General features: G+C 45.1%; 1 pseudogene; it reads right to left on the bottom strand.

Annotated features, from left to right (window-relative positions):
* Positions 1-8,799: 8,799 nt before the first annotated feature.
* LOC144142088 (uncharacterized) lies at positions 8,800-9,996 on the bottom strand (annotated as a pseudogene).
* Between the last annotated feature and the right edge of the window lie 522 nt (positions 9,997-10,518).

Below are 10,518 nucleotides of genomic sequence, written 5' to 3'. Positions count from 1 at the left end.
TAGTGGCTTTCATAAATGAAGGGAGGGACCCTTCCTCTCCCGCCACTTATCGTCCCATTGCCCTGACAAGCTGCCTGTGTAAGCTCTTCGAAACGATGATAAACAGGAGACTCGTGTACTTTTTAGAGTACAACGGTCTTCTCGAGAGCTGCCAGGCAGGCTTCATGGCGGGGCGACCTTACAACGATCAACTCGTAGCATTAGATTCGTATATTAAAGATGCTTTTCTCCACAAGCACTACTGTATGATAGTGTTCTTGGATCTTGAAAAGGCGTACGACACTGGTTGGCGGTACGGCATCCTCAGTGATTTGAAGTCCTTCGGTATGTCGGGTAACATGTTGAACATGCTTGCCAGTTACCTGTCTGAAAGAACGTTTCGCGTGCGAGTTGGAACTGTACTCTCTAGTGTTCGTGTGCAGGAAAACGGTGTGCCGCAAGGTGGAGTTTTGAGTTGCATTTTGTTTATTGTAAAAATGAATTCGCTTCGGAAGGCGCTGCCACCATCGATTCCCTGCTCAATCTATGTAGACGACGTACAATTATCTTTTAAGTCTTGTAACCTGTGTATCTGCGACCGCCAAGTCCAGCTTGGTGTTAACAAGCTAGCTGGCTTGGCTGATAGCAACGGTTTTAAATTTATTCCGGGGAAGTGCACTTCTGTCCTGTTTTCCACGAGGCGTGGCATTCGGCCGGATTCAGACATTGAACTTCACGGTGTCTCTCTATCCTGGTCAAAAAGGAGCACAAGTTTTTAGGTATAATCTTTGAAGTAAAGCTCACATTTACACCACACATTAAACAACTAAAACATATATGCTTAAAAACACTGACTACCGTGAAGGTTCTCTCGCACATTTCTTTTGGTGCTGACAAAAAACTTCTTTTACGTGTTTTTAACAGCCTAATAGGTTCACGATTGGACTATGGTAGCGTTGTCTATGGGTCAGCCACTAAAACATCCCTCAGAATGCTGGACCCAGTGCTCCATCTTGCGCTCCGCCTGGCGTGTAGCGCCTTCCGGGCTAGTCCAGTTGAAAGCCTGTATGTAGAGTGCAACAAATGGAACCTACAACATCAGCGAGCATACACAGATCTCCTTTATGCTTTTAAAATTTCATCGATGCCTCATTTCCTTTTAAATCAGTTTTTATGATACGTCCATGACTGATCTCCTTTTAAATCGACCATCGTCCTCCGCGCCCTTTCCTTACAGAGTTAGAGAGGAATCGTCAGAGCTTTCTATCTCATTTTTAGATACCATCCAATCTTCTTTAACAGATTTTATAGCACCATGGCATCTCCGCCCTTTATCATGCGACACATCTTTTACACATATAGATAAAAACTGAGCTCCCCAATTGCAATTCTGCAGCACTTCTTGTATTTGTAGCAGAAGTATGAATGTTCTGAATTTTATACGGACGCCTCTAGAACTGCCAGCTTTGTGTCCTGCGCTCCGCAAGGACCCGGCCTTAATGTCAAAAAACGCTGAATAGTTATACTAGTAACTTTACGACAGAGGCGTATGGTGTACTTCTTGTTGTTAACCATATACTTCAAAGTCACATGCCATATTCCATTAAATATACAGATTCCCTCAGTGTTCTGCGGGCATTGTCGTCAACAAAGTCTTCCAAAAACCATGTTGTCAATCTGATAGTCAAGGGTATTATGTCTGTGTATGTCCACAACTTTGAACTGGTCCTCTGCCGGGTCCCTGCCCACTGTGGTATAACCGGGAATGAAGCAGCGGATCGAATGACCGCTGCTGCTACATTCTCGAATACAGTGGACATAACCTCATTACCCTACACCGACGTGAAACCACACATCAGAAAAGGGGTTCGGGAAACATAAAAAACACACTGGTGTGAACAAACAGACAAGTTACACGTAATAAAAGCTCACTTGGGACCATACACCACCGACACACGCAATAGGTATGCTGAAGTCGTCTTGATTAGATTACGGATAGGGCACACACATGCAACGCACTCGCACCTTCTCACTGGTCTCCAAGACCTCTGTGCAGCAGGTGCGGAGAGGCCCTATCCGTGATCCACACCCTCATGCAATGTAAGGCACTCGACATTACACGACGCAAACACTTCCCACAACTACACCCACTATATATTCCACCACACCCGTCATACTTTTTAGGAGACGGTGCCATGTTTTCTGTTCAGCGCACATTTCAGTTCCCATCAGATGTTCACTTATTACAAATCATCTCATACCACGAATAGTTTTACCCCTGGTCCTATACAGCAGCCACCTTATTTATTATTTAGCCACTCTTGTTCTTCACCCTGGCCCTTTACACCTGCCATGCTCATAGTTTTTGCCTGATTTTATTTCGTGTTCTCTCCTCATCAAATAAATTTGTGTTTGGCGCTCTTTGCCTATGTCGGCCTTGCGCCAATAAAATCAAACTATCATCATCATTGCTGCCATTTCTTTATGAATCTGCCTCACTTCTACGCCTGTACCAGCGACCATCACCTCCTGTAGAATACCCCGCAGGGGGCCCTTAAGGGTATAAATAATGATGATGAGGAAATGATGATGACTGAGCTGTCTCGAACTGGGCCGTGCGATTCAGATTGCTTTCTTTAATTCCATGAGGCCCGGAATACCTGCAGTTCACGTCTGGTCAACTTTGAGAGAAGCAGATCAGTGATGTTTGGCAGTGCTGTTGCCAGGATGTAGTGGTACCAACTTTCCCAGCTCGCTTCCCTCTTAATAATCTGCGCGCTACCTAGAACCTCCCTTCCCGCCCCCCCAAAAAACTCCCGAATTTCCAACTACTCTCTACTAATGCGTAAGCTTTCTTACGTTTGTGTCTTTATTGTGTGTGTTTTCAGCAAGGTTTGGTTATGAAAAAAGAAATACGTTGTGGTATTTTGCTTAGGTGCTTTCTTTGGTGTTCGCTAGTCATGTGTCAATAAATAACAATAGGACAACACTTTTCAGTTTTTCACGAAGTTTGGATTTTATTAGTTCGTTTTGATAGTGTATTTTTATAGTCATTTTCTCAAAGTATCTACAGTTGCGCCCGACCCATAATTGAAATTAAAGCTACGACCGACTGTAGCTTCACCCAGTGTTTTGGTGTACGTCCGACATAACCCAGCGAGAAATGTTCTATTTATTTATTTCATACTGCAGACCACAACACGTGGTCCAAGCAGGACGGGCAATCACGAATCAAAACGAGCAAAACAGTGAACTAAGATTGACCACGAACGCAAAAAAAACGAAGTGAGTAAAATAAGGAAATATATACACTGCTACATAAACAAATATACACATGCGACAAACATACATACTATGCAAGGCGGTCGCGCTCTGACAAGGAGTTCCACTCAGACACTGTGTGCGGAATGGAAAATTTATATGTATCTGTTTTGGCAAAATATGCTGGTAAAGAGTTTGGTTGGTGATGTGTATTTCTGGTTGACAAAGGGGTTAAATACAATGAAGGATCAATCGCAAATCTATGGTTAACCAAGGAACTCAGAAACTCTAACCGGAGTTGCCTTCTTCTAGATTGAAGTAGTGGAATGTTGTAAGCTGACATTAGTTCCGATGGAGAATCCGTGCGACGAAATTTAGAATCTTTAAAGCGAACTGCTTTTTTCTGAAATCTTTCCAATTTATCTATGCTACATTTTGTGTACGGATCCCACACTACGCATGCGTATTCTGATTTTGGTCGAATGTAGGACTGATAACACAGAAGTTTTACATTTGGTGGTGAATTGTGAAGCTTGTGTCTCAAGAAGCATAATTTTCTGAAAGCAAATGCACAAATGTTATCAATGTGTGAATTCCAAGACAGGTTTGCAGTGAATGTAACACCTAGATATTAGTAGTTATTGACCTGTTTAACACTAGATGAACCAAGGGAATAAGCATAGTGAAGGGGATATTTTTTTCTAGTTATACACAGAAACTGTTTTTTTTTCTGAATTTACAACCATACCCCATTTCTTGCACCATTTGTATATGTAGTCTAGATTTTTGTTTAGCTCTATTTGATCATGTGTGTTATGAATTTCACGAAATAAAACGCAGTCGTTTGCGAACAACCGAATCTGGACGGCTGGCTCAATTACATCTACAATATCATTTATGTAACACAAAAATAGCAAGGGCCCCAATCCACTGCATTGGGGTAGACCCGATGTTACTGGCAAAAGACACGAATTTTAACCCTCAATGGCGACGTACTGCACCCGATTGCTCAGGTATTCAGCTACCCATGCGACCAATACCTTCGGAAGACCTATTTTGTTTAATTTGTAGATTAATTTCTCATAGGGCACTTTAGCGAAGGCCTTACAAAAGTCTAGAAAAATGGTGTCTATCTGAATGTTATTTTCGAGGGCGCCGGCAAACGCATGCGTAACGGTAACAAGCTGCGTCACGATGGAATACTTTCTTCTAAAGCCGTGCTGGAAATGTGTTAGTATCGAATGTGTTTCAAAAAATTCTGTAATCTGGTTCGCTATAATGTGTTCTATTAGTTTACAACATGAGGAAGTTAGAGATGTTCGCCTGTAAATAAATACTAATAATCTGTCGCCTTTTTTTAAGATAGGCGCCACTCGGGCCATTTTTCAGTCACGCGGCAATGTTGCTTCTGACAGGGAAGCATGGAAGATTACAAACAGGAATCTGCCAACGCATTCGGCATAACGTCGGAGAAAGACATTGGGTAGTTCGTCAGGACCGCAACTCTTTTTCGTATTTAGGTTTACAAGCAAGGAAACGAAACCAGCATATGAAATGAAATTGACTTCGCAAGGTTGAGATAACGCTACACAAGACGTAGAGGCTTCGGAAACATTAAACACGCTATAAACGTATGTGTTGAAACGATGTGCAATGTCGCCAGATTGTTAAACTATGCGGCCGTCAAGTACAATCATTGAAACGGGTTTCTTCCTATTTTTAAGAAAATTCTAGAACTTGCAAGGATCATTCTTTATAAAATTGGGCATTAAGGTTTTAAAGTAGTATTCTTCTGAGCAATGCACTTCTTCAGCAAGGATTCTTTGGTGCTCCTTGATAACTGTGCGCTGCGCATGCTGCTTTCTTAGCCGTTTAACTTTTCTTTTTAGTTTAACAATTTCATGGGTCATCCATGGCGTACGTTTGTGCGTTCGTTTGGGTTTGTTAGGGATAAAGTTGTTCATACACTATTGGCACGTCTCAACGAATTTTGCCCAAAGACCGCACGTGCTGGAAGCGTCATCATAAATTCTGCAAGTACAGCTTTCACGTATTCTAATAAAGGGTCATCGTCAGCTCTCGAATAATCTTTAAAATACTGGATGGGTTATTTTTGGTGGCTACTGCATTGAAACAGAGGAATTGACACGCTGACAAGTTCATGATCTGAATGCCCCTGTTCCACGACTACAGTACGTTCTAAAAAAGCCCGTTTTATGAATACCAAATCTAGGATAGAGCTTGCATGTCCTTGCACGCGTGTTGGTTGCCTGACTATTTTAGTTAGATCGTGAGCGAGCATAATGTCAAAAATAGTGTTAGCATTTTAAAGAAAAGCTTTTTACCTCTACCCCCAAGTGTTCTTTCGCGACCGTTGGCGTCATCAGAAAACTCCCGTAAACAAATAAAAGAATATACTGCACCGCCAGGAATCGAACCTGGACCTAACAGAGTAACAAAGACTGAGCCCGTAGTCTTACCGATTTAGCTACGACGCCACGGGGAGACGGGCAAGACAAGTGGTGCACTGACCAAACACATCTATAGGTATAACCCCTGCATTCTCGCTAAATGCCACGCGATAGCGAAATAACGAAGCTCACACTATCACATGGCATCTCACTTCTTGTACGCAAATATGGCCTGTGGCTTCCAGTGTTCGCGTAAAAGAATCTTAGTTCCGTGTCGTCCGCCCTCGCGCCAGACGATACCTCAATAAACACATTCAAATACTTCTTGATGGCCAGGCCAACACCAAGAGTACCGTATCCTTGCAGTGCGTCAAACACAACATCAATAAATCATACACATGATCAGGCGAGTTGCAACCAAGATGCGAGGCCTCAAGGAATCGATAACTTTCGATCAGCTTTCGTCCTCTCCAAAATCACTTTCGTCAACCCCCTATCTTCTTCTCGGCAAAGAGGAAATAAAGATGCTTCATATAATGATTAGAAAGGCGGTTGAGCAAGCAATTTGTCTTCCCATGAGTGCGCCCAGAGAGGCTGCTTAGCACGGGGCTCTAAAATGATGAGAGAGGGTCATCTTTCTATCCAGAAGCTCTGCATTAGCAGAACTGCGGCAGGTTGCCGAATCTATCGCCAAATTCCCTGGGCAGCAGAGAATATAACTGCTTTATGTACTCCTGGGCTTTTGGCGACACGAAATATGCCCCCTTTGCTTGAAAATATGCGCCTCTCAGACGACGAGGGTCACCGACAAGCACGGGTCAAGCGATTAACACAACCCTCGGTGGTGATCATGCAGTTATCTACACATACACCTACAAACATAGAGGGCAGCAGTACGCCATCATCGTGGCTACCTCCAGAACCAACCTCCTTGCTTGTGCCTCACTCAAGACCGAAGACATGTGGGCAGCAGAAGAGGCAGCCATCGCCTTGGCTCTCGACCAGGGGTTCGTAAAATAGTCACCAATTCCCAACAAGCCTACCAGAAATAGCTGTAGCGTTTGGTGTCCCGACCTTCACTGCGTGTGCTAAAAAACCACTACCCAAATGGTTCCATTCAGCCCATCTGGAAACCTGCTCACGCTTCCATGGAGTGCAACCAATACGCCAACCAAGCCTGCACTTTCATCCCCGGTGCTATAGAGCTGCACGAGGACAGTCACCCGCTTGTCTCGTTCAGGGACATAACCATGAATTATAGCCTTCTGAGGCAGACTCTACCTTCGCCTTACCCGGACCTTTCCATACAACAACAAACTATCCTACGGCTCATACAATCCGGCTCTCTCGCACACCAGACGCGTGTTGACTTAATGCACCCGAATCGCTACGACGCTACCTGTAAATTTTGCTCCTAAGTAGGAACACTCTGCCACATAATTGGGGTGTGCTACTTTAGCCCTGAGCAACCTCCTATTCTTCGGTCAGCTACCTAAAATGAGCAATGGGAGATGATGCTGTCCAGCCCCTTTCTACCTACCCAGCTTCAGCTGGTGGACAGGGCACAGGCGGCGCGTACTGAATATGGGCTACAATAAAGAAGGAACCACTCCTCTGGGCCGCGTTCTGGACCATTCTGAACTCGTGTTGTGTGCTGCCTCATTTCCACCCACCCCGGCGCACACCAGCTTGTGTCGAAATGAGGCAGCACACAACACAGCACGAGGACTTACTATCCGTGCCGGTGCCAGCCTCGTTCCCTGCCACGGCGCCAGGTAAGCCAGGGATCACCTAATCACGTACCATGATATCACTGCGCATTACCGCCTCGCTCGCCGTCAATACCCTCCTGCCCACCCTGAGCTGACCAACGATCAGGAGCGCTTCTGGCGACTCCTGCAGACGCACTCTTTGGCCTGCCGAGCACTTCTGCACCGAATTCATCCCTCGCAATTCCCATCGCCAAATTGTCCACTCTGCGGGGACCTGCCACGTTGGTTCATTCCATGTGGGCCTGTCCTCAAGACCCCTTTCCACCCGTAGTTAATGAAGAGCAGTGGGAGGGAGCGCTGGGCAGCTCGGACCCAGAGGTCCAGATACTTCTGGTCACCCGTGCTGCCAACGTCGCTGCCGGCCTCAAACCGGTGGCCACACCGCTTCCGTAAACCAGCCTAAGGCTCAATAAAGTGATTCCTCCTCCTTCTCGTCCTCCTCTGAATAAAAGTATTTCCTCCTCCTACTCTTCCTCCTCAAGCTCCTCCACCGTCTCTGCCACCGATCTCATCGCCTCCGTCCGCTACGGCAGAGACGGAGAAGTGAGAGCGTCTGACACCGGGTTTGAACTTTTATTTTATAAAAAAAAGTTTCCACTCATGTGCTACACAATACAAGTCAACCAACCACCGTTCATGCCTTATGCAATAATTTACCCTGAGGAAGAATATCGCTTTGAAGTAATACAGGGTGTGGTTAAGTACATTTGTCTTCAATCTGGTTTCACGATTTGTAGAGGGACGTGAGTGGATCTATGTGATGTCGCATGGGTAATCGTTGTGGGTGCCGTTTACAGATTTGCTTTCCAACCACATTCACTGAGTGGATTGGCAGCGATTTTTTTTACTAAACTGGGTACAGGTCAGCCCCTCCCAGTCTAGACTTGGCAAATTTAGGTCTCCAACCAAGAAGATTTGCCTATTAAAAAACCTTCATATATGTTCTTTCAGCGCAGTTAGGTACACCGGGTTCGCATCAGGAGGCCTTGTAACATGCGTACAGGATAACGCTATGTCCCCAGCAGGACAACTGTACGCACAAGCATTCAAGAATGCCAACATCAGCTGCAATCGTAGCTTCTATTTCTGGTTTGACAAAGATGGCTACTGCCCCACCTCTGGCAGATCAGTCTTTTCGATACACGTTGTAACAGGGGGGGAATACCTCGTCATCTCTAATTTCCTTTCGCAGCCACGTCTCCGTAATCACCGCAATATGGGGATCATACTGCATGAGCACATTTTCCAGGGAATCTGTTTTATTAGTGACACTGCGCATATTTGTTTGTTTGTGTTCCCGCTTTTTTTACGCAACCTAGCTGTGTTTTTATAGGGAAGGGTGACGGAAGGCATCTGGTCTATATTACATTCCTCAGTTATGTTTGTCGCGGCGTTTGGCTTCGCGTATTTGGCCGCCGGCATTCGGTTTCTATGGTATATCGCTTTCTTGCATCGTTTTTTTGAATGGCCACTATAGCATTTTTGTCTTCGTCCGAAACGTATTCCTTCTTGTTGATATATAGCTTGTACACAAGCGAGGCTTTATCACCGTTATCTCGATGCATTTTATAGCTGTGCCATAGTTTTCTTCTGATTTCCCGTACTCTTACAGAGAAATCCTCCCCAACAGAAATTTCAGTGTCTTTTAGTTTGGTACACTGTTTCAAAAGTTTTGTCTTGTCTCTTGAATTTAGTAGTTTGAGAATCACGGGCCTGACCTTGCCGGGCGATGGCCGCCCCAGTCTATGACTTCGTTCAATAGCCACCGGATCTAGCTAAAGAATGCCCGTTATTATCTAATTGTTCACAGTGGACTCTAGCGACTCGTTTTTCTCTTCTTCTGATTCAGGTAGTTCGTAAACAATGATATTGGACCTTCTGCTTCAATTTTCAAGATCATATATCCTTGCTTCAAGATTCCCAATCTGTTGCTGGCATGACGTTACCTTTATTTCTAAGCTGGCTAATGAATCTAATTTTTTGTCTATATCGCTCAAGCGTTTTTCCTTAATATCTTTTATGTCTGTGGCGATTTCACTAAGTTGCTTTGCTATTTGTTCTAGAGTAGGGCCGGGGTTAGTCTCAATATCGCCACTTAGCAAAAGGATCCTCCTAACAGATGACGCCACATCAAACAATATGCAACATAGTCTGCAACCGAACAACCGTGGGCACGGCAACACCACCAAGAATGGATCGCTAGAACGAAAGCACTTTCCGTATCGTTTTCTTACCTGTACAAAATACAGGAAGGAATTAGATGCGACGCACATGGTGGTGATGCCGCCGTGCCCAGTGCCAGCCCAGTCCTCGGGAGTGCCTTTTATAGCCGAACCGGCTGATGACGTACCCCAGCTACTGGTCACGTGGTGATGGGGTGGTATCTTGGTTTGGAAAACTGATGGGCTTGTCTACGATACAGCCGGGAGATTGTCAGTCGGTTCGTGGCAGTCGTAGGCGTTCCACTCATGCGACGCCGCAACCTTCGTCGCACCAGCGCACGTTTCGTTGACGATGTGCACCAGGCCAAATATCTGCACAAAATACAGGAAGGGATTAGATGCCACACACATGGTGGTGATGCCGCCGTGCCCAGTGATGACGTCCCCCAGCTACTGGTCACGTGGTGATGGGGTGGTATATTGGTTTGGAAAACGGCTGGGCTTGTGCACGATTAGTTTCGGTCGACGTAACTGAAATATAAACAGAAGTTACGTCCGACGTACTCCACAGTAAAACAAAGTTACGGCTTATTGAAGCAAAGTATAGACAGACCTTAATAATCTACACAACCTTATTGCCCTGTGCGTTGTACGATATGTGGCGTCAGTTTTAAAAAATGGCAAAGCTTGCACAAAGTCGCGCAAGGCTCGAACCAAAGCTAAGCTGGAGGATTTCTTTCTATGTAAGTACTTATAGACACACCCTCACGCATTGTGTCAGGTTAGAAATTGTTTATTTACATGTTGCATTGTCACTTTTATGTGTTAGTAGTACACTCTTAGGCAAAAAGGACTAAAAGTTCATCTTGTCGGGAGACTAACCGCTTCTGCAACAATCATTACTCCGTTACTCCCTTTGGGGACGAAGCGTGA

This window comes from Haemaphysalis longicornis, unplaced genomic scaffold (assembly GCF_048455015.1).
Source record: "Haemaphysalis longicornis isolate Haplotype H1 unplaced genomic scaffold, Haemaphysalis longicornis Haplotype H1 scaffold_6, whole genome shotgun sequence".
In the NCBI taxonomy this organism is placed as follows: Eukaryota; Metazoa; Arthropoda; class Arachnida; order Ixodida; family Ixodidae; genus Haemaphysalis; species Haemaphysalis longicornis.
This window is presented reverse-complemented; position numbering and strand designations above follow the sequence as displayed.